General features: G+C 33.0%; 1 long non-coding RNA gene across 1 annotated transcript in view; it reads left to right on the plus strand.

Moving 5' to 3' along the window:
* Positions 1-20381, plus strand: part of LOC118189684 (uncharacterized) — a 213644-nt gene that overhangs the window by 191834 nt on the left and 1429 nt on the right. Inside the window, exon 3 of the long non-coding RNA XR_015042996.1 lies at positions 16396-16552. This is a non-coding gene — a long non-coding RNA (uncharacterized LOC118189684). The remainder of the gene's footprint in view (positions 1-16395; positions 16553-20381) is intronic.

A 20381-nucleotide genomic window follows, 5' to 3' on the forward strand; every position in this document is an offset into this window, starting at 1 on the left:
CAAGCAGCGATTTATTAACACAGAAAGAATTTTTTCTCCTCTTACATTCAGCTAAAGAAACAGGGATATTATCTGAATTCGACACTCAACAAAAGATTCATCAGTTTTCCATCAACTCTAAAGGAAAACGATTTTCTAACAGTTGTCATCCCACTTTTAACAACATCGTTTTCAAAATATGAAACTGAAATAAAAATATTAAACACGATATCAAATAATATTATTTCACGTGAGTAGTCACTTAACACATTTTAAAGTTTCCGGGGAACACTAGATTATCCGTTTGTTTGTATTATGCAAGTTTCCCTTTTTGATTGAAAAGTAATTTCAAGCCTACTTTTTCTAGTTGAAAGTTTTCGTTGAGTTCGTCATTATATCCTCTTCTGAGATATTTTTTGAGACATTATTAATAGAAATCTTCGGAAACCTGGACTTCTGACTTCTTTAAGATTTTTGGTTCCTTCTGCTTCCGAAGCTGCATTTGCAATTTTGTTACCTTCTATTGGTTGCTACAAGAAATTATGACTCATTCTCTTTGAACTGGTGTAATTTTCTCTTCCTTTATCTAGGGTTTTAAGAGGAATTAATTCCTTTAATTTTGTGTTAAGGTCCCCTTTTGGTTCTTTTCCTGGATAGATTAGAATTGAAGGAAGTTTTTTTACTGAGAGTCGTTAGAATTTCTGCATAAGATTTATTCTTATTTTCTTGATTCTGTCCTTTTGCAGTTCCTAGCCAGTGACAGTAAGTAGTGGCTTTACGGCGTTGGTTTTCAGATGTTACAAAGGTCTGTTTAGAATTTTCCTTTATTGTTTTTATTGCTGCTGAAAAGGACGGTATGACTTGCTTCTCGAATTGTTTGCGAAATACATTATTTGCTGTTCTTGGTGGAACCTGGAGAAAGGAAAAGTCTTGAGGAGGATTTGGGTTAGCAAAGATTTGGGGGCCTTTTGTCTATTCTTTCAAACAGATACTAGTTTTAATGTGTAGTTTGAAATGCTGCATTCATTTTGTTCCCTAAAATCGTGCAAAAAAAAGTGGAAGATACTGAGTTCCAGATCTTCTTTCAAGAAAATGAAGCACTATCTCAATCTGTGAACTACGTATGAGACCAGTTGAATGTTCGATTTCTAGATCGATGGATTGGCCGAAAGGGACATATCCCGTGGTCCGCTACGCCACCAGATTATGTTGCTGTTGCGGCTAATCTCGCTTGCCTGACCTAATCAGAAAATTCTCACGAATTTTATCATGACAAAGAGTGTAAGGTTGCATTTATCGTTGCTCTGCCCACTCTGCCTCAATTCTGAATTAGGGCGTCTAGGGAAACGGGTCCGAGTTTCCCACCTCTCTTCCTTTACCATCAAATCACTCGACAGGACTTTCGCCTTGACGTATATTTTGAGTGCCATAGACACTATACATATATAAACATCCATGCCTTCTTCGGGATTCGAATCCAATTGATCAACTCAAGCAGAAATTCACAAACTCAGCTGCAAGCGTTACACTGAACGTTCTTGCCGCTGTATGAACAACTCTTGCTGGTGTATGAAACTGAATGTCGCTATTACATTTGTCTGCTGTTAACGGGATGCGATGCAAATTAAATTTATTAATTTTGTTTATGATCATTTTAAGTGACTGAATTAAATAAAAGCAATTTTAATTGATTTCACATAATATATACTTTAAAGATATCGTATGAAATTACTTCACTCTTTGCCAAAAAATATATAGAGACTATGTATATTCTATGCTGTGATATACTATTATTGTCTCTGGTATACAATAAGCTATGAATTAAATTTCAGTTGACTGATATTAAATAAAGATACAAAGTGAACTTCGACAAGGGAAGAGCAAAATTTTCTTGTGTTGGATGAAAATTTTGTTTGAAACAAATTGAATGTGAATTTTCGATTTTCATCATTTATTTCTTTCAGATTTACAAAATCTCAAAAACTAAAAAACAAGATTATGATTTTCAGTTAACTGTACCCGTGTTACCAAATATTAATTTAACCATGTAACTTTATCTGCCTTAAATAAGTCATTCAGAAACGTTTTTTTAAAAAATTCTGCCTTCCAGAACTTATACTGAGAAATTCGTAGGCATAGGTAGGTTCGTAGGTATATTTTGATTTTATAAGCAATTAGAAAATGATACCAACTGATATGACTCTACAAATATAACTAGGAACAAAAGTAACTGGTACAACGATTTAAAGAAAAACTCATATGTTAAAAAAAAAAAAAAATTACTTTATTTACGATGATAAATATATATATATTTTGCCTAATTCATAATCTCAGCTTACTGAGACACAAATGTAAAGCTCGGAAAAAATCTAATTTTATGAATTTCGTGTACGAAATAAAGTAGTTTTAGAAAGTTGTTACAGTCATCATGTTTAATGGCTAACATTAAGTCAGTAACAGAAACCCAAAACACCCAATCTAATTAATATTATTACTTTTACAACTACTTTTGTTTTCTAATCGAATCTGTTAATTGAGTTGGCAGCAATTCTTAGAGTTATTTTGTTATTTATTAATTTTCCATTTGCAATAATTTGCATAATTTTTTATTATTATTTGTTCTATTGTTATTTATATCAGATTAATTAACAAATTTGTTTGAATGTAAATAAATAAATCTAGTGAAACTAATTTATTAATAATTAAGTAAATAACTTAATTAACGCCTTAAATTCCCATATAAAAAATTAAACTTTTTTTTATATGATTATGGTTATTCCTTACTACAGCTTTACTATTTATATTAGCTAAATGTATGCTGTGGTGATCACAAATGGCAATTCGCCATTTTCCTTATATGAGAAACCCATTATCAAGACCAGAATTACAGTATCGTGAATCACTTCTGTTGCCACACCGTAAGTAATACAAAATAAATTTTCTGCCTCGTTTAGGATCTATTGTCTCACGTTAAGAGTACAAACACTGAGAAGGCCGTTGACCTTTTAACGCCTTTGCGAAAAGCCTAATCTTTGCAACAGATCACTTTCGAAACGCTTCGCGCACAAGGCAATGCCGCTTTTGTAATAAGTAAAGGCGAAAGAATTAAAAAAAGAACATGAGATGAACATTCGTTTTCGGTCGCACCTGCGCAGAACATACCAGCATTATCACCTGCTACTCGTTCGTCACGTGATCGAGCATGACGTCAGTAGAATGTGTAGGATGGTTGTTTAATTTAATTTTGCTGTTTTCTCTGCATGAAATTCGTGTGTTCGCTGGCGTAGCTTGCACCACCTTCTCAAAATATCCTTAAAGAGCGCTAATCGGCTTTAACTCGCGCCATTTTACTAATATTTGCTTACTAAGAAATACATTTTGATGTCGATAAAAACAATAAAAAAGAGGTTCTTGGAAATCTTACCTGTAATCTCAGATTTTTATTCTAAGGGAATTTATAATACATCTCGTCAGTTTAGTTTAGCATATATCTACAATTAAAGACATCTTCAAAATTCTTCATTAAAAATCCACATTTGGTCAGTCGTTTGCAATTTTTGCTAAAATTATCCGTCAGTCGTCCTCAGCTCGTGAATTATATTTTCTCGAAGCCTTCCTTCTTCATTAGTAATGATTCTACCTCCAGTCCTGTTCTGTGCCGGATTTACGTATAAGCTGCACAGGCTAGAGCTTAGTGCGCCCACTTTCTTGGGGCCACCTCAAAAATTGCACTATATCCTATATCAAAAATTGACTTATATCCCTCATAAAAGGCTCCATATCTCACATATTCTTTCCAAAATGATTGTAACCCTAATCTCAGAATTTTTAAAATTCTTCTATTTTCATCTTTTTTTTTCAGCGGATCGCACTATTGTTTTTGCTTAATTTTTCAATGTATTTACTTTTAAATCTTTTTAAGTTGTAGAGACATTAGGTTAGTTGGAAGCTGGAGAGATGAAAAATTAACAACGCCTTCGCCGGGAATCGAACCGCGTACCTCTGGAATACCGGCCCAGTGTGCACTACACCACGAAGGCACGCTAAGAAAGTGGGAGAAATACCTTATAAAGTTTAAACACATATTTTCAGCAAAGCTACGAGGAATATGTTCTTTTTTCGAAGAAGAATGACCTGTATCATATTCCTTCGAAAGACATACAGTTTTGTTGCAGAAACAGCATCCATGTAAAACAGTTACATTTAATTTTAGATGAAGAACGTGTCTTCAACATTTCTAATAAAGTGATATTAACAAGACTAAAATATTGTTAAAACTATTTAAATTTATGAGTATAAAGTACTTCGGTAAAGCCATAAAGTAGCAACAGGTGCCTTGATGTCATTATCGCTAAACGAAAGGATTGCTTTAAAAATTACATCTTTCAAGAAACATTATCTTTGAAGGCAGTCTTAGAAGATCAAAATACTGATTTTCAATGGATCAATGTTGATCGAGATTGATCCAAATATTGATTTTATATAGATGATTATTTTATTAAAGTACTGATCAGGTCTGATCAACTTATTGATTTTATTAATCAGTCTTGACCAAAAGATTGATCTAATATAGATGAATGTTTATCTCAATATTTATTAATTACTTTTAGCAGGACATAAAATGTTCTGGCTGCAAATTTGTTTTAAACTATAACAACTTAAGTACATGTTCCTAATATTATTAGTATCTGTTTCTAATATTATTCCTAATAAAGAGCCAAATCTAGCAAGAAAGGAAAGTTCTGAAGATAAATGGATTAATGGTATATCACAAACTACAACTGTATCGAAGATGTTTAAATATCTAAGGTAAATCTCAAAAACGAGTCCGATTGATATCTTTTTTACTAACGTTAATATTTAATGCTGTTACACTTTAAAGCTGTACCCTTTTTCAAGCATCTCATTTTCTGTATGTTTGGAAAGTCTCCTTTCCAACGCAAAATCTTTTGTTCGAAAAATATTGGAAATATTACAGTGTTTTATTTTGCAGAAAGAAAAATTATTCTAAATAGTTAAAATATGGATTCCATTATGCTCAATAGTTTAAAATTAACTATATTCAATTTCAAGCTCTTTCTATAGATGTTTAGATCTGTAAGAAAAAATCTGATATCTCTGTTTGTGTTACCTCAAACTGCTGTTTTGTTTCCAAAGATGATTTAACTAACATAATATTATATTTACAATCAAGGTAATTTTGCAGTTTGCAATAATGAAATAAACTCTTCATTGACATCAGAAAATCATTTTCGTAGGTAATCTTAAATTCCTTTCCAAAACACTTTTCGTAAATCACTTAATCACTTTTAACAGTTGTTGTTCAAACCAGCAGAAAATTTTGCAATAAAGCATAACAATGGCGTCCAGATTTAAATTTCATGGGACAGCTTTGGATATATTATTATCAATAAATTACTATCAATAAATCAAATGGCATGATAATATACAAAATAGTTAAAGTATCAGAGCAACAAGTACCCAAAACGGAATTTTTTTATTTGTAAACTATGCAGTGCAAAATATGCAAACGTGGATTTTTCCTTTTATATTCTGTGCCAAGTGACAAGGCACTTGAATATCTATCAAATGATCCACTTGTTATAATAACACTCAGAGCTGTGGCCTTATTCTATACAATAAAATTAACTATATATGTACACTATTATATTCAACTAAAGATAGCTTTTATAATCAAGTTTAAATTTTCTGGAGTTTCTTTCGCCCAAACAATAGTAAATTGCAACGTTAGAAATATTTTAATGTTTTCTCCGAAATCAGATATGACTGAACTAAACAGTATTCTTGAATCATCTTTAAAAGATCTGATCTTGTTTAGCGATCAGATATGTTGAAATGTTGTGGTTCAAAACTAAATATTTCTGATGGAGTACCTCAGGCATTTGTATCATTTGGATATTTAAGTGCTAAGCTGCTCTTCAAAAATATCTAAATAACATAAATTTTACACCATTAAGGAACGGAAAATAGGAAGCCATCTCCTTAAGTTTGGTCGTGAAGTTAAAATATCTATATATGTTCTCACCTTTCTAATATGAAAAAATATTTTTAAGATTATATTTTTAAGAAAAGATTAAGTTCTTACATTAGTTGATTCTTCACGAACTGATTTGCTAAATTTTCTTTTCCATTCTCATCGTATTCCGTTGACATATTTATCTTTAAATTTTCACATTTCTTAAAAATATCTCTCACTTACCGTAGAAGGAATAGGAGAGAGAAATAATTCTTCTATTACGTTTACGTGTTTAATCCAGCATAGTAAAGACAAAACGAGGGTTCTTTTCCTAAGGAGAGAGGTATCGTCGTAGAGAACTTTTTAAAGGAAAATGGCTCGTATTAAGTTGCAATTGATGAAATCTTGAAAATGTCCTTACAGCTAACTAATTAATTGGGAATCGGTATTAAGCTAAGCCCTGTATTAAGCTTGAAGCTTAATGTTCAGTTAAGGTTTTTGACTGCAAAACTTTATTTACCGTTTCTGTTTCTTACAGCATTAAATTCCACAAGTAAATTTTTCAATTGATTTGGTTAAAGAGGCTGTTACTTTCAACCCATTGCAATGATCCAACATATAATCCCTTATATAATCTCTTAATCTGATTTGGCTAATTGATTAAATAAAAGAACGCAAATGCTCAAGAATGTAGCGTCCTTTATATCGATTTTACGGTATTTTAAACTTGTGCTTTTATATATGTTTAAAAACTAAATAAGTGATAACAATGATAATTTATGTTTTACTGTATTTGTAAAAATTTTGCAGTTAATTTGAAACTCATCCTATCCGCTCACCCAAAGCGAGTACCTCACTCTCCTCACCCTTGTCCCGGTTCAGGTAGGCACATCAGCAAACTTCTTTGGTTTCACAACGCATAGCTAAAGTCATTTAGGAAGTGCATGATGACTTCATGATGACAAATACAGAATTTAATAACTAGTTATAACAGATTGGTGCAACTCAACGCGATATATCTGTTTTCAAAGCTTTTAAAAGCCATTTGCAAGGAAACTATATATTTCAAGACTTGTGAAGCAGACATAGCTTTGAACATCTAAAATGATAATTATTATTGGGATCAAGATGAATGGGCAAGTGCTATTTTACAGATGAGCCGTGATTCAATTTATTAATCGATTCCCTTTATTCTGTCTGGACAGAAAGGTTTGGAGAGTTACACTTCTTTTAAAATGGGAAAGAATGCAATAAATAATGCATGAAATTGCAATAAAATTTGGAATGGTGTTACACAGAATAGTAGTAAACCATTTCAAGTGTTGAAAAGAAGCAAGTATGGAGCCTTTCATTAAAAGTAAGTTAAGCCCATACTTAAGAATTTAAATAAGTTTTTTTAATGAACAGCATTTTTCTTGGTTTCATAAAAGCTTATTGTGATCGAACCGTCCGAAACTCTTTAAAACAACGCATTTTGCTTTCCTTATGGAGGCTTTCATTCTCAACGAATTGCTACAGATTAAAGCTGCTCAACAAATGGACTGTCTCACAGTAAATGTCTGAAAGCCAGATCTCTTTAATTATATCTTATTAAGCAATGAACTCTTTCGAAGAATGAATTATTATTTATTAGCTTGCAATATCTGTGGTACTTTCCGAAGTTCTTTAAGAACAAAGAATTTTTCTTCTTATAAGGGAACGAAATTATTTAGCTAAAGAATGCCGCCGGCGAACGGACTTGGCTGCATGTCCGTTTTTGTGGCTTTTCCTAGACAGTTTTCCTTTGAAAATCCTCCACGATAGAATGTTTTCCTTTAAGAAGACAGCCATCATATGCTTTTCCATTTTTCGAATCATCCAAACTTTTAACTCACGGTTTCAGCAACAACTTTGTAATGACTTCTTGCACCACCTTAAGTACTGTGTGCTGCAAGAAGGGATCGCTTTTATTGTCAGTCACATTAACGTTGAAATATATCTAATCGCCAGTTTGAAAACTTTGAAAATGTATGTGTAAAATGTGAATCTGCTATTTAATGCTTATTTAAAATTATAATGAATTAATGCAGTATTTTCCAAACTTTTCCGAGTCGCACCTTTTTTTAGTTGAAAGTTTTCATAGCGCCCTATCCTAAATAAAAATGTGACTTGTTGTAAGTGTGAGATAAAAATAAATAAAGCGCAACTTTATGAATAATGTGTCCATGGTGCTATTTGGTGATTTGCTTCGGAAAAGTGCCTGTAATCCTCAATAGCAGCCTGAGATGGAGCGAGCTCTATCAGTACAGACACCAACGGACTTAGGCCAGTTTAAACTATTTTCAGATTTGAATGTATCAAGAATCTCGAATAAGTCGTGAACCTTTGCTCCTGCAGTAATATTTTTAAGAAATAGAAGGTCTTCTTTAATATTATTGCCCTGTATATAGCGTACAGAGGATATCAAATGAGCGTCCTATTATTATACGTAACCTCATCTAGCTGCAATACAAATTTCCTTATTCGTTGATATCCTCGCCATATGTTGTATTCTCCGGCTAATTGTGTTATTAGATAAAAACTAGTTTTAAAAGCAATTTTCCAACGGGCTTACCAAGCATAATGTTCACCATACCTACAGCAGCCGGTAGAATAAGTTCTTCTGCGATGGTATGAAGCTTCTTACATTTCGCAGTTATGTAAATCAGATTGCAAGATGTTTTGTATTGTAATCTTATTTTTTTTTTTTTTCAGTTTTTTTAACTTCCTTGTAAAAATATCACGAGGTTTGACAACAATGCTATGGTGATTAGTTTCTAAATTACGCTTTAATTTACTTGGAAGCATACACTCCGCTGATAAAATTTTCTTACACACAGTACGCATTGCACTCTCTTCATTCATTTCCGTTGACGTAAAACTATAAATAACTGTCATCATATTTATGATATTTTCTTTTCTTCATAATCATGCCACTGGTTGAAGACATACCTTCTTCCTCTGCATTCTTACATTTACCGCTTTTTAAAAACTGGTCAAAAATCATCAAATAATTTATATGAATGTTCAAAAAGTCAAGATGTGGAACATTTGATTTTCTCATGCCCTACATTTGATGGCCCTAGATTATGCTTTCAGAATGATTTGAAAATGTTCGGAGTGACTTGGCCAGTGAACTTACCTGTTTTTGTGAAGTCAAGACTGCTGTTCTCTGCTTTTGTTCGTTTTATTTATACATGTAACTTTTAATGTTTTAGTTAACTTACTTCTGTAAGCCCCGTGTTGTACATATGTAGTGCACGGGGAGTCTGTATGTTTTCAAATTTAAAAAAAAGAATAAAGCAAAAAAAAAAAAAAAAAAAAAAAAAAAAAAAAAAAAAAAACTATTTATCAAAGATAACAAATAGGAAGTAATATAACACTAACTATAATAAATGCTTGACGCACGGGATATTTCCAGATGTATGGAAAATTGGAAAATTAATCTTTATTCCAAAGGATAAAAGAAAATTTCGTCCTGCAAAGATTTATGATAAACTTTTAGATAATAGACTGCAATATATTTTAAATAAGAATAATATTATTTCTGAAAGTTAATTTGGTTTTAGAAAGGGAAGGTCAACTGAATTGGCTTTTTATATCTGGCATTAGAGAGAAAAGAAAGACTAAGCATGTAGCTATGTTTCATTTGACGCCAGGAGTACCTTCGACAATGTAAGGTGATTCTCCCTGATGCGACACTTGAAGAATATCGGAATTACTAAAAATATGTATAAAATTATGAAAAGTAACTTTAAAAGGCGAAAGGTGGTATTTAAGGGTCCATCTGATAATTTGAACCTGGTTTTTGACATTTACAAAGGATGCCCGCAATGCTCCTACAGCGTTTCTCTGTTCTGGAGCCTCATTGTTGATGATTTACTGCAGAAAGTCAATACTTCGAATTGTGAGATTATCTGCTATGACAATGGTGTATTGGTAATAGTGGAGGAAGACTCTCTTGAAAAAAATTAATAAAGTATTTAAAAAAGTAGGAAAGGATTTAAAAGAAAGGAGTGACTGAGAGAAAATATATTTTAATAATGAAAAAAGTTATGAATTTTATTTCCCTCGAGGTAAGAAAAAGACTAGACCCTCCACAATTGAAATTTAAGGATCATCTTATCAAATTTGGTGAAAATATGAAATATCTAGGAATTATTATTGATAGAAAATTAAATTTTGCAAAATATTTCAAGCATATACATAGAATCACAGATAACATTTTAAAATTTTATAAGTATAATTTTAGTGCTACTTTGAATAGAAAGAGTTCCCTCAGAGAGATATTTAGAAATGTGGTCATCCCTAAATATTATATGTAGTCGGAGCTTAAGGCTGCTAGCAGAGGAGGTACTTAGGATTAGAATGAAATTGGACACCCTGCAGAGAGGTTGTATGCTTGCCGTTACAAGAGCCTTCGAACCATTTGACTGAAGTTCCCTGCGTCCTTGCAGCTTTTCCGCCCCTCTCGATTTTATACAAATTGCACTGCAAAACGTTTCTGTTAGCTGATAAAATTATTATAGACCCTGAAATCGGACGAAAAGTACTCACGAGTAAGGCCTTTCAACAAGAGAAGGAGGATATTAATTACTCAATGACACGATTTGGATTATTTTATGATCTTGATTTTCCTTCTGGTGGTGAAATAGACGTTTTTGCAGATAGTTCTGGAATTGATGGGGAGTGGGTAGCGCTGTGATAATTTATTTTCATGAAGTGGAGATAAACAGTGTGAGAATAAAACTTAAACCAATAAATTCGGTTTATCAAGAAGAACTATACGCATTGACAGAGGCTTTGAATTGGATTAATAAAAATTAACATTCCGATGTTTTATAAATATTTATACTGATGCTCTATCTGCGCTACAGGCACTCGCCCAACCAGATCATAAAAATCGACTAATTAATGAAATAAGACTTGCTTAAAAAGGCTGAAAGAAAGCCTACTCTTAAAATTTCACTGGGTGAAAGCACACAGTTGAATTGTTGGAAATGAAAGGACAGACACCTTTGCTAAAATGGCGGCATTGGGGAATGGGACCGATAATTTTGATATCCAAGATTCAAGACAAAAAGACCATTGCTAAAATGGAAAACTGGAATTATACAGAATGGGATTTTTGCTGGGAGTCGTCTAATAAGAAAAAATCTGATGTGTACACCACATGACTTCCTTGTACGGAATATTAAATTATACGCATTTTTTCTTGCATTTCATTTAAACTTATTGGATTGAATTAAATCTACTTCGCCGACAGCGCATAAACCACAATAGAATAAATGCATTCTTTAAAATTAACTCTAGTATTTGTTTACCATAGCGACACTCTGGCGCTAGATTCACTTAACAGTATTATATTTCGTTCGTATTATAACTCATAATGCACAAAATTTATATCATTTAAAGAATAGAATTATCTAATCGTTGCCACATGTTCTATTCAACTACTATAATAAAGCTAGAATGATGTATAAAAGAAATTAAGCAAACAAAACAAAAAAGAAACAGTTTTTCACAGACGATTGAGTATTTCTCATTCAATTAATTCAGTTCTCACTTCGCGAGAATGCAAAAAAACTCAAAATATGTATATTAAAAATTACGAAGTAAATCTCAAACACTTATTTCCTCGAAAAAATTCCAGAAAAGATTAAGCATGATTTAATTGGCAATAATAAATGAAGGCGTTAACTTTGTTGTTGCGAAGCTAAGTTTCTCTAGATTGGCAACAAATCTACTAGTCTGCTGTTTCAAATGTAAACAATCAATGGCCGCCATAAAAAAAAGGCTTAGCGGCACTTAAACAACTTTAAAATTGTTGATAATTCTAAAAATAATGCATACAGATTTACTAAAGGCATAAAACCTTAACCGGAAGATAAAAACAAAATAATTCAATCATTTTTAAAGCAAAAAATGTTCAATTTACAAACATATACGAGTAAAGAAACTGAGATCACTGAGCCGGGTAACAGAGTGGATATATATATAAATATATTTATAAACGTTTGGTGCGGCCGATTGCAACCAAAATACGAGGTGCACATCTACATGTTATAGCAGTCCTATATACAAAATTTCAACGTTCTGAGGCTACTCGTTTTTGAGTTATGCGAGATAAATACGTACGTTCGTACAGACGCCACGAAAAATTCTCTTCAGAATTAATTTTAAAGCAGTTTTATAATTTTTTTGGAGGAAACGAGTCTTTTATTCTGTCCTTACGTACAGATATCACGCAAAAACATCGTTAAATTGCATTCGATAGCGGTCAAAATAGATACTTTCGTTAAAATGTGCTGCTTGAAACTTTTCGCGATTACAATACTTCCTTTTTACTTCGTACTAGGAAGTAAAAAGAGTTAATGAAAAATATAAAGTTAAACAAAAATAATAATATTGTTACAAAATGTCCAGGCACGGTAAGATGGCTTCCCCGCAAAGCAGGTTTAGGGTTGCCATAAAATGGCAAGGGACTGCAGGCTTGCCACATTTGGCGAAAAATCGCCCGTTTGGCGACAACATTGACGATATGCCATGGACGGATAGAGAACGTTCTGGAACGAATTCTTACTGGTTTAGCTCAGAATGTTCTCGAACACAAGGCGAAAGCTATATAAGCCCTTCGTCGTGTGCATCGAAGAGTCTCTTAGTGTATCGCGATTAGTGCATCGTCGAGAGAGCGTGTTGAGATCCGAGAACGACTGAACCGAAGAGTCGGGAACTGTGCTCTGTGTGTCATCGAGTGCATCGTGAGTTGTAGCCTGGCGTCTCTTCGTGTATCGCGGTTAGTGCATCGTCGAGAGACGAGAGTATCGCGGTTAGTGAATCGTGAGTTGTAGCGTGGGAAGCCTCGAGAGTACGTGGAGTTTCGAGAACGACCGAGCGGAGTCGAAAGCTGTACTCTGGTGCTTTGCCGTGAAGCTGTCTCCACCGTTATAGCTTGATAACCTGAAGGCTGTGTCGCTGGTGGTCCCAACGAGTGTATAGTAGATCTTCGACGTCTGTAAAACGTGACTTCGGAACTGTCCTGATTAATATTGGTTAAATAAAGTGTGTTTTGATATTCCATCAATTAGTGTTGTCATTATTGACCCCAAATCCGCACGAACCCCGTAACGATAGTGAAGGAAGAAAAAATCTTAACGACTAGTGTCAGAAGAAAACGCAACAATATTATAAATAATGTTGATATAAATCAGGTACTGAATAATCATGGGTGTTTAACGGTTTATTTTAATCGGTTCGGTTCCATCTACAGAATGATGATAAAGGCTTAGTATGTGATAAGTTTGGGGACGCCAGGCACTTCGTCGATGAATGTACGCTTACCCGGTGTGCAAGAGAGAAATATAGAAAGAATTTTAAGAAAGATTTCAAAAGGAACTATTCAAATTTGAAAGATTTTTCAGAGACAGTAATGAAGATTATAAATACGAACAAAGATAAAATTGAATTCGGCACTGAGAGTCAGATTTTTGACTTTATATGTTTCTTCTTTTTTTTTTTTTTTTTTCCTGGCCAGTCCTGTTTTTTTATCATACGGCAGGCTTGTGCCGGGTAGGAGGATCGGGGCTGTGCTCTTATAATTATAATGATAATGATAACACTAACTATACTTGATGAACTAATTTGCATCAGTTTATTTATATGAAAAGCTGAGTTTAATTTCACTAGACTTAGATTATAAACCGTCTGACTGAATCCAGACGGCAGCGCTTGCTTATATGCTCGCCGCAAGATGTTTCAGAACAGTCCAAAACACAAGAACTTAGAGAATATAAGAAATTAGTCTCTACAGCCATGTGAGTCAAGTATAAAGAGTCTCTATAGTCAAGTATAATCAAACAACGGAGAAACATAAAGCTATTTTTAGCTCCTCACTATATATATATATATATATTTTTGTTTGTTTACTTAGACCAAATGCCTTAGCTAAATTAATTATGAGTCTTTTACAATATTTCGCGGCACCCTTATGAATAAGCCGCGTCTCCCCGGGGTGCCGCGGCCCATTCTTTGCGAAGTACTAAACTAAGGCATTCTTCTCCTCTAAAATAAGAAATTCGTGGGGTAAAAAAGAAATCAAAGAGTTATTTTAAAAAATATATGTAAATAAATCAAATATTTAATTTTTTCTCTGAAATTAATTGTGAATTTAATTGCAATAATTAAATGTCAAATTAAATCTTCGCTTTTCTGCTTTAGAAGTAACTTCCCTTACAATGCGAACTTTTAATCAGGTAAAAGAATGTATATTATATATACCTTATGCTTAATTCCAATAAAAATTTCTCAAAGTAATCGCCTTTTATTAATATAGGAGGTAAAGAGGGATTTCTTAAAGGAGATTGCTTAATGAATGTGTAATAAATCTTTGACTGCCGTATGTAGCTTCATTTTCAGTCAGTATTCAATTCTTTGAAACCATTAAACAATGAATAACTGGTCATTAGACGAGATCATAAAAGAAAGTTATTACGACAACGCATTCAAACACCTGTGCGTTTCATTAAACTATGTCTGCGGTTAGAAACAGCTACAGCTATTTCATCTCCTGACGTAAACAGTACTAGTTCAGTTTAAAAAGTGAATTCTTCTTCTTTTGCAGCGAAATATTATGGCAATGTTTGACTGACGTTAAATGCTTAGTGAATTCCTTGTATTAAATAGAAAAATAAGTGAAATGAAGTTAATTAAAATATTAAATGTTGATGTAAATAATAATTGCACTAAACTTTGTAAAAATAAATACAGTTCCGATCTGTATTCAAATTATTTCAAAATGCTTAATAAAATTCTATTTTCTTTCAAAGAAAAATATTAAGTTTAAAAATTATCTCCCTGGGCTAAGAGCCTTTTCATTAATGCTACAAGTTATTAAATTATATGTGTGTCAAAATCTGTGCTGTTATTATATCCTGTACTTGTTATGAAACTGTACAGTTAGTCTTTCTTTTCCTGGCTTTTATCAAAATTTAATCTAAAAACATATTTACGGTATTTTAGTTTTCCTCAATTAGAATGATATAGTTATGATTATTTTTTGAAAATTTAAATGTTAATAAATGTTTTACAGTATTATAATATTACATTTATAAACTTGCATTTTGCTTTTAACTGCTCCATTTTTCTCTTACTGTGAAAAACTTTCGTTCACCTATAGATAGATTAATAGCACTCACTTAAAACAATAGATTCATTTATCGCATAACACATCCACTATGTAACAAATTTCCTTTTTCAAGATATTTGTTTTCTTGAAATAAAAGTTTAACGAGGAATTTAAGACATATAAGCTATATCAAATCCAGATAGTAATACACATAAATCCAGGTAGTAGCTCAGAACTAAGAATATTATTTGTTCCAATTCATATAGATTATAATTATATATATATTTAAGTTATTAGGATATTAAAGTATTTTAATTTAAATATGAATTATACATAATTTACTACAAATTTACTACATAACTCACTTTCCAAGTTTAAGACTGGACGAAACTAACCAGTCTAAAGAGGCTGAATTCTAGATAACGTTGCTTTGCGGGACTAAAAACTATCTTCCTTGTGTTTCGAACTTTAGATTTTTATAAATGTTTTATTCCAGGAAGGGCTCATTTTTATAATCTGTTTAGCCATTTTTATGATATTGTAAAAGACGTAATGATTTGAATCTTAAGAGATAATATCAACTTGCTACAATCAGCTCCCAAAAATGAGGCACTGGAATGCTGCTCGCAAGTTAAAAATTTCGCAACCCTTCTTATGGAAGATTTTTAAAGAATCGGTAAGATATCATTTGCGAATGAAAGCAAAATTTAAATGCAAATGTAAAACGAACGCATAGGAGAAAATATCACAATGTTGATAAAGTACTGAAGGTTTAGTTTATAAAAGTTTGTGAAAATGATGAGGAAGTCAGCGGTCCATTGATGCAACCAAAAACTAAAAAGTTAGCCTTAAAAATGGAGAAAATGTAAAAAAAGAAGCATTATTTATGTAACCATTCATGACGGGGAAAAAATGCAAGTTTGCCTGATTTGTGTCTATTATCTGAAGATAATAGATAATATATCAGACCAAATCTACATTTAATAGTAGTTTGTCTACATTTAAATAGTGTTTGGGAAATTATTTGACCGATGTTGAGTCCATATCGGCCAAATAACTTCAAGAAACAGTGTGAACTGCAGACAATCCATCATTAATAATTTTCCCATATTAAAATAGTGTAAAAGTGTATATGTGCTTCATGTACATATACACGAATTAAGTTACATTTCATAGTTAATATGCTTCAAGTTATATTTATACTAAATAAATTAAATTCCAATGTTATTTTGAAGGATTTTTTTTTTTTTTTTTTGCCTAATGTTATCATTCATTAATGTTTTCAAAATAATCGCAGACAAAAGAGATCACATGAACCAGCGCTTACTTGTTCAGCTATTGGATGCTACTGGTTCTACTGGATGAAGCCAGCCAAATGGTTCCAACCGGATGGGGATCCTATACTTCTACATTAATCATGGCTGGATGATGGAAATTCTGCCTTCTTCTTGCAGGTCTGATATCAAGAAATTTTTCCTAAGTATCTGCTGTGTGCTATCCGATCCTTGTAGCAATTTCGTTGAGCTGGATGAGAGTGATATAGAATAGCTAAAACTAAAAAAAACTTTCACTTAAATATATCGTATGGCATCGTTTGTGATTCCTTAACTGAACGTTACTTTGTATTACGAACTATCTGCAGCGACCAGAAAAAATTTCCATGAACACGGCTCACCAGTGGTATTGAAACATGTTGCTTTTGTTACAGGTAAAAATGGGCGGAACACCAAAAATTCCCCATTCATCCTACAGGTATAGTTCCACCGTACTGTTGCAGTTCTGCCCCAGGTTTGAGGGAGAAGACTCCGGGGGCTGTCCGAGGGTCTTTCACCCCTCTTCCCGTACCATCAATATCTCGAGAGGACTTTCGGCTCTCTGTGTGTTCGGAATACTCCCTTGCCGCACAGTCACTAGACGCTTACAAATACCCATGCCTTCCTCGGGATTCGAACTCGGGCTCATCGGTACGGCAGTCTGCATCACTAATCACTAATGGATAAAGAGCCACAAACTGCTGATTTTTCCTTTAAAAAAAAACACTTTTGCAAATAAGTATAAGGGCCATCTGAAAAGAAATCGCACAATTAAGCTCTGCGAAACATGAATAAAAAGTGTATCCAACCTTAACTACTTGGTTATACAATGAACAACAGACCTTCCTGGATCTCCCACCTTAAGCTAGTTAAGCAAAAAGTCACCATTTTCACGAATACAATGCTTCGGACTATTGCCCTGCGCTGGGGAGTTACTACGAAAATCCTAAAACATTGCTACAGAACCACTACCGAGAGAATAGTCATCTAGGATATGGCAAGTGAGGGAGGGGGAACAATATGACTATACATATGAGAAAACAACTCCTTGCGATACAAATACTGCAATTGCTGCTAATTTGTAAGGATTACAAGACATCGGCTACTTCAGCGTTTCAAATCCTGGTGGGTTTACTTCCCCTTGATCTAGAGGTAAACATAACACTGAACATAAAACACCAATCTGACTCTGAATAGTTCACTCTGACTATGAACTTCACAAACAACAGTTTCTACGCCACACCGTAACTACAGATCTAATGAGTGCCATCAGCATGAACTACGTTGCTCCGAAATGAAGCAGCATCTCAGTGTATACTGATGGCTCGAAAATAGAAAGTGGTACCGAGAGTAATGTCTGCATCGTAAAAGAAGGTAACGTCATACATTCTTAGACGAGACGTTTAAATGTATAATACAATGTTTCAGGCTGAACCCAGCAAAGTTGGGGTACATTTTAATATTCGCTGACTCAGCGCCTAGCATGGAAGCTATTAGGTGTGAAAAGAGCAAAAATAGCCAAGTTAACATTATCAAAATACTCTGTTTCGACTCATGCCAGATAACCGTCCGCGGCTGATATGGGTCCCTATTAATAGTTTTAGTATGAATCATGAATCTGATAAACTAAACAAATCAGCAAGTTAACAACTCCAACCGTTTAGCACATTCGGTGTTAAATACCTTGGAAATGGGATGGCGCTGCCATCGCTACTGTTAACGAAGGAATGTTTACATTTTGCTTCTGATGAGGAAGCGGAGTGTGTGTGGTTGCCTAAGTGTCTTTCACATATAAGTGAAATAAAATGATGAAATGTAATTAGTTGGTTTAATCAATTTCAGTAATTATGCGGACCATTTTGAACGCTCCGTCAAGCCACAGCGAAATTGGTTAAGTAAATAACGTTAAATAATCAAGCTAGTTATAGCAGCGGTCGCCAACCAGCGGTTCGAGGACCGCTGGTGGTCCGTGAAAATTTTTTGACGGTCCGCAGAAAAATTGGGACATTATTTATATTTTTATGAAGATTCAGTTTAAAACATGACGATTAACAAAACCTATTATGGAATATGGATTATACTTTTGAATTACAAACATATGCTGTTGAAGCCGTTAATAACACAGAAGAAGGTAAGATTTTTCTACTTTTCATATAATTTTTCAATGTGAACGAAATATGTGTATCAATGAGATGTTAATAGTGTTTTAATTGTTACTCACATTCAGGGGCGTAGCCTGAATTTCCATAAAGGCCTAGTACTCATATTTCGTACCGAAAATCTTGAATAGAATGTTGTATAGATGCGGACACATGCATTCCGTCATTACCGAGATGATATGTAATTTGCTGGAAAAAACTTTGCTGATAACGAAGCATTCCAGCAAACAATAACTGCATTTTTCAATAAACTGATTGCAGAAGTGTAAGACGAGGGTAGATAAAAAATTGTCTTCCGAAGCGATATTTGCCTTACTATCCTGATCACTATATTTTAAGAGTTCCCCTTCCACATCAATAGAAACAACAATCTACTGAAATAGGCTGTGTATCTTGGGGTAGATTTTTTTTTTTTTTGTCGCTAAAATAACTTCAAAGAAATTGCCTTTGCTTTATAATGAAGTTCTTCTATGTCTTTATGAATGTATTCATGCAAAGTTTAGGTATTTTTCGAAATAAATCCCCAGAGCTACCCATTTGAGCTACGAGACTGATTTAATACGTTTCTTTGCTGTCCTTGGTAAAGGAAAGAGAAGTCCTTTCAACATTAAAGTTTAAGTTTCGGTTGTTGCAACTGTTATCTAAAACACATTTTTGATTCACTGAACTTTTTTTCTGTTTTACCCAAGATAATTCCCATTAAAATAAAACTTATGGCAGCAGCTATTGTTTTCGGTACATTGAATGGATATTAATTTATAAACAATTGTGCTGCAGAAGGGATTAGGACTACAAAATCCTTAAGGATGATCTTCGCAAAACGTTCCAATATGTTATCCGGAGGACCTGAATTATATGTAGTGTTTCAGATATAAGTTAACAGTATAATGACATAGGTGAAGTTAAACACCACTTCAGCACCATCAGTCATCAGATGTTATCTCTGCGTACTATTAATAATTTACTATTATAGAAAAGATATACAGTTTATGATATGCAAGCCAGTTTATGGTATACAAAGCCATAATGTTCCACGGAAATCTTGAAGCTGTTTCAAAGAATTTCGGTGGTTGTGTTAATATAAATAATGAGTAACTATAGTAAGATCATGCATAATACAGTTATAGAGTATAAAAAACGCAATATGGTAAATAGAGATCTCAATCAAACTTTCAAATCTGAAAAACTACTACGTATTTTAAAGTACTCTGCAATGTAAAAAAGTAATAAATAGTGCAAGTTCACATAATTCTAATCTAAAATTTAAAAACATAAAGAATGAAGTAGTTTTTAGTAAATGTACATAAATGTTCTATGAATAATTTAGGTAATTTACAAAAGAGTTTACAGTCGTTAGACATGGCATGTATCAGTGAAATAAGTTTAGAATAATTTTTCTTACGTGAACAAAAAACATAATGTCTAATCTAACTCTAATCTCTCCAATGCAAAGCAAAATTATATACTATCTACTAACTATCAATATATTAACTTAAGAGTAAACTGAAAATGCTGAAAGAAATTCGCGTATCTTTTAAAGTAGAAAGTAAGGAAAACCATTTTACTTACTTTTTAGTCTTTTTGTGAATCAAAGGTTCCGAAAACATCAGTTAGACTTGCATTTTCTTATTATTTTTCGTAATACTTTCTATAAACTCATATAAAACATGTTTCAGGTAAAATCTATGTTTCTTCTTAATTGTTATATTTTTAAACGTCATTCAAGATAAATAATGTTATAGCGATTATCCAAAATTTGCAATAAAATCTTCAAAACCGAAAAAAGCCTGAACGATCTACCATTTTTAGTT

This window comes from Stegodyphus dumicola, chromosome 9 (assembly GCF_044657685.1).
Source record: "Stegodyphus dumicola isolate Sdum_Otavi_A_Nest chromosome 9, ASM4465768v1".
In the NCBI taxonomy this organism is placed as follows: Eukaryota; Metazoa; Arthropoda; class Arachnida; order Araneae; family Eresidae; genus Stegodyphus; species Stegodyphus dumicola.